A 5,349-nucleotide genomic window follows, 5' to 3' on the forward strand; every position below is an offset into this window, starting at 1 on the left:
TTTGAGACAAGGGCAACAACTTCCTGTTTCCACTGACTAAACCAGCATCTTCCTTTTATTCAAAACTTTCCTTGAGTGCCATTTCCTGCCGGAAGTTTGCACGATTAAATGAACAAGAGAGGCTCTCCTCCCAAAAGTAAGAGAGAAAACAACCTCCCCCGTCTCATAGTGCTGACAACAAATTCATCAAATGAGGAAAAGAAAAGGAGGAAGTGGAAAGTTTTGAAACAGCCATATTCCAAGATGTCCATAAAAAAGAATGGCATGTGTGACTGGAATGTTCCCAGTCTGGACCCTTAACCTCTCTTCCCAGCTGCAGCTCAAACTCTTTGACTACTTCCTAGAATTAAGTCTGACCACTGACAAGAGAAGTTTTAAGTGACCCTAGGCTAGTGGTTCTCAACTGGGTGATCTTGCGGGTGCCCTGCTCGAGGGAAATGTCTGGTTACGTATTTGATTGTCACCATGGGAGGTGGGTAGTGCTACTGATATCTAGTGGGAATGGGCCAGGGATACTGCTAAACAACCTACAATGCACAGCACAAACCCCCACCTGGCCTGCAACACACACACACACAGACACACACACACACACGCACACGAATTATCCAGCCTGAAATGCCAGTAGTGCCCAGGCTGATCTTTGGGATGCACCATCAAGCCATGTGTGAAGTTGATATGGTCCTGTTCCTTGGGGCCCTTTTCTAGGCCTTTTTCTTTTTTCTCTATAACTGAGTCTCTGTCCCATTGGCCTGCTAGGAACCCCTGTCCCTCTAGAACTGGAAATCAACCTTTTTTTTTTTTAAAGTAAGTTTATTCTGCAAATAAAACGGCATCAGTCGCTTACCTTTCTCACTCCATCACCAAGACTAGACTCCCAGGCTCCTTGCTCCGTACTGGAACCACTAGTGGGAAGCATTATGTTTGTTACAAGAAAGGGCTCCCAAGAGAGGGTTCTTGGATCTCACACAAGAAGGAATTTGAGGCGAATCCATAAAGTGAAAGAAAATTTATAAAGCAAATAAAGGAATAAAGAATGACTACTCCATAGGCAGAGCAGTGGCATGGGTGCTCAGCTGCTTATACTTATTGATATTTCGTGATTATATGCTAAACAAGGGGTGGATTTTTCATGAGATTTCTGGGAAAGGGCTGAGCGATTCCCAGAATTGGGGTTCCTCCCCTTTTAAGACCATATAGGGTAACTTCCTGACATTGCCATAGCATTTGTAAATTGTCATGGTGCTGGTGCCAGTGTCTTTTAGCATGCCAAAGCATTATAATGAGCAGTGAGGATGACCGGAAGTCAATCTCATCACCATCTTGGTTTTGGTGGGATTTGGCTGGCTTTTTCACCAGTCTGTTTTATCAGCAAGGTCTTTGTGACCTGTGTCTTGTGCCAACTTCCTATCTCATCCTGTGACTTAGAATGCCTACCTGGGAATGCAGCCCAGTAGGTATCAGCCTCATTTAACCCAGACTTTATTCAAGATGGAGTCACACTGGTTCAAATGCTTCTGACATGTTCATGTGTATCATTGGCACAGAAACTCCCTCTACAATTCACAGTCTCTAGGAAACATATCTGGGAAACTAGGGACAAGGCAGGGGTGCCCCAGAAGGTAGTGAAGTGGAGTTGTTGTCTGGCCTTGTTGTCTGAGGTTCGTTGCCTCATGCCAAGGAAATCAAGGACATGGACACATGTGAAGTGAGGTTAAGAGCAGAGGCTTAATAGGCAAAAGAAAGAGAAAGGAGAACAGCTTTCTCTACTGCGAGAGAGAGGGGCGTCTAAATGGGACTTCCAGCCTGTGGGGAGTGCATCAGATTTTATAGACAGGCTTGAGGGGGTGATGTCTGATTTGCATAAGGCGCACAGATAGGCTGGACCAGTTGTGACATTTACATAGTGCATGAAGAAGCTGGCCACCCCACCCTAATCTTATTGTGCAAATGGGCTTTCCACTTGGCCAGCCCCATGTTGTCTGCTCCCTATGGCACATGTGGGTGGAAAGGAAAAGGGAAGATGGAGTAGTCATTTTGAACATGCCTAGTCCAGGTGGCCTTTCCCTATTGGCAGAGCTGCCAGCATTCACCCATGCAAGCTTCTAGCCTGCCTTTCTATGTCTGCAACTCGATTTTACAGGCTCCTCTTTGTTAGAAAAGAAAATGATTTGGGGGTTGCTTTTCATTAAAAGGAAAAGCTTATGGAGGACTTCCTTACTCTATCTGCCTAAATAATTTCTTCTTAACTCCTATATCAGTAGAAGAAGAATACCAGATGAAAGTGACCCATCCCTGGTAAATATCACCTGGTGTTTAATCCTGCTCAGAGTCTTGGTGGAGTTGGAGTTTTCCCTCCCATCCCTACCCCACTCCTTCCTGTGCATTTTGAAAGGTCCACAAAAAAACAAAAAGTAAACACACACACACACACAAACTCAGCAACCTAGAAATAGAAGTCTATTAAAACAAAAACAAAAACAAAAACAAAACAGGCTGGGCATGGTGGCTCACGCCTGTAATCCTAGCACCCTGGAGGCTGAGGCTGGCAGATTACCTGAGGTCAGGAGTTCAAGGCCAGCCTGGCCAACATAGTGAAACCCTGTCTCTACTAAAAATACAAAAATTAGCCAGGTATGGTAGCACAAGTCTGTAGTCTCAACTACTCAGGAGGCTGAGGCAAGAAAATCGCTTAAGCCCACAAGGCAGAGGTTGCAGTGAGCCAAGATGGCACCACTGCACTTCAACCTGAGTGACAGAGCGAGACTCTTTAAAACAAACAAACAAACAAAACACTAATATCTTGTTTGCTGACTAAATGCCAAACATTGACCACCTCATCTCAGGAAAACAACAATCACTAGCTCCATTCAAAATTGTCCTGGAAATGTAGCCAGTGTAATAAGTCAAGATAGGGCAATAAAAGATGTAAAGATTGGTAAGAAAGAAGAAAAATTGATATTTGCTGAATATATGATTGTATACATAGAAAATCTAGAGAGATCAACAAACAGAATAAATGAGTGAATCTAGCAAGCACTGTAGACCAAAAAATGCTCATCTATACGTTAGTCACAATTCGGAAATGAAATACAAAATCGATACCATATACAAAAGCAGCAAAATACATCAAATATCTAGGAATATTATATGCTACTGACTACGATTTGGGGAGCTGATAGGCCATAGCTGAAAGTGCTAATAGAGTCATAAAACATTAAGAAATGATACGGTCCAAGATTTCGGAAAGGCAGAATGAGAGTTCCCAAATCCAGTGGAGCCAGAGGTCAGCGTTGAATTGGGGGCCTAGAAGATGAACAAAAATCCAGGAAAATCAGGAGTAACAAAGGTGTGGGAACCCCTGAGCCTAGAATGACCTTTAGCTCTTGCAACTTGCTTTTCTGCATTTGGTCTGTGGGGGGATCTTCTGGCTTTAAGGGTCAGAGGTGATGCCACAGATAGCAGCAGCTTTCTATTTGCCACAAGATATCACTTGCCTGTCCCCTCCGACACTCTGCCTTATACAAATCTGATAGTGTAAGCTGAAAGACAGAAATGCTGCCCAGGGTGGACACAGGTATTTCTCACTTCCTTTCCATAATACTCAACATGGGGAATTTTTGTTTGTTTGTTTTTGTTTTTGTTCTTGTTTTTGTTTTGCAACAGGGTCTCACTCTGTCGCCCAGGCTGCAGTGCAGTGGTGCCATCTCGGCTCACTGAAACCTCCACCTCCTGGGCTCAAGCCATCCTCCCACCTTAGCCTCCTGAGTAGCTGAAACCACAGGAATATGCCACCATGCCTGGCTAATTTTTGTATTTTTTTGTAGAGGTAGGGTTCCTCCATGTTGCCCAGGCTGGTCTTGAACTCCTGAGTTCAAGCGATCTGCCCACCTCAGCCTACCAAAGTGAGGGATTACAGGTGCCAGCCACCACACGCAGCCAAGTTTAATATTTAAAAAAATACTGTGTGGGTCATGGAATGCATCATAGGCACATTAGTACTATAGACATGGTTTACACGTAGTGCATTCATAGGAGACTGTTACTTATTCATTCAAATAATATTCTTTCAAATAATATCATTATGAATCAGACAACATATCCTGCTTTTAGAATAATCTACAAGCCCTCCACATTCTGCCTCTCCCTCTGCCCTGGACTGCCCTGACCTCATTTCGTGCTCCTTACCCGTGTCTCATTCCACTTCAGTTGCACAGACCTCAGTGTTCCTCACGGTTTGCCAGGCATGCTCCACCTCAGGGCTTATGCTCCTGCTCTCCCCTCTTTCTGAAATGCTTTCGCCTCTGATATTCACTTGGCTCACTCCTTCAAAAATCACCTACTCAATGACAGCTTTGCTAAAAATAAAATCCAGCATTTTAACCTTGAGCTGGGACTCTCTATCCCTACCTCACTCCCTCTGCTTTGTTTCTGTCCCATAGTACTTTCTGTCTTTGGACACACTGTACACTTCACTTGTTTATTATCTGTCTCTTCTATAAGAATGCAGTTTAATGAGCACAGGGAATTTTTTTCTGTTTTGTTCACTGATAATTATCTCCAGTGCCTAGAACTGTGCCTGGAAGTAGGAGACAATAAATATTTGTTGGATGGACAGATGGATGGATGGACAGACGGACGGACAGATGGATGGACGGATGGATGGATGGATGGATGAATAGATAGATTTTAAAAAATGAAGAAACACATAGATAAGAAAAGAAAAAAGATAGATTTCATACATGAAAGTAAGAGGTGAGTGCTAGAAAAGAAGGGATTGAAAATGCCAGGAAAAGCAATGCAAGCACTCACCAACGCATGAATGCATCAGCGAAATGTGGTATAAACATGCAATAGAATACGATTCAGCCTTAAAAAGAAAGGAAATCCTGTCACATGCTACAACATGGAAGAACCTTGAGGACATTATGCTAAGTGAAATAAGCTAGTCACAAAAAGAAAAATACTGTATCGTTCCACTTACATGAGGAATCTAAAATAGCCAAATTCATAGAAACAAAAAGTGGAATGGTGGTTTCCAGGGGTGAGGGTAAGGGGGAGATGGGGAGTTGTTTAATGGATGTAGAGTTTCTGTTTTGCAGGATGAATACGTTCTGGAGATCTGTTGCATGACAGTGTGAATATCCTTAACACTACTGGTCTGTACACTGAAAAATGGTTACCATGATTTTTTAAAAACAGAGGGGCTCAGAAGAGAATAAGAGTATCCAGAGGAGGGATCATTGGAACTGTGAATTGGAGAGTGGATACCATTTGGATATTCCAGGGTGGTGGAAAAACTCATAGCCAAGTCATATGCAAAGAAGTTGGTGCGAAGAGAGACCACTA

General features: G+C 43.3%; 1 protein-coding gene across 1 annotated transcript in view; it reads right to left on the reverse strand.

Annotated features, from left to right (window-relative positions):
- Positions 1–4,302, reverse strand: part of EXOC6 (exocyst complex component 6) — a 218,817-nt gene extending 214,515 nt beyond the window's left edge. The window contains exon 1 of the mRNA XM_011988477.1: positions 4,189–4,302. The gene's annotated coding sequence lies outside the window, so the exon portion shown is untranslated. The remainder of the gene's footprint in view (positions 1–4,188) is intronic.
- Positions 4,303–5,349: the final 1,047 nt, after the last annotated feature.

Source organism: Mandrillus leucophaeus, unplaced genomic scaffold (genome assembly GCF_000951045.1).
Source record: "Mandrillus leucophaeus isolate KB7577 unplaced genomic scaffold, Mleu.le_1.0 Scaffold331, whole genome shotgun sequence".
NCBI lineage: Eukaryota > Metazoa > Chordata > Mammalia > Primates > Cercopithecidae > Mandrillus > Mandrillus leucophaeus.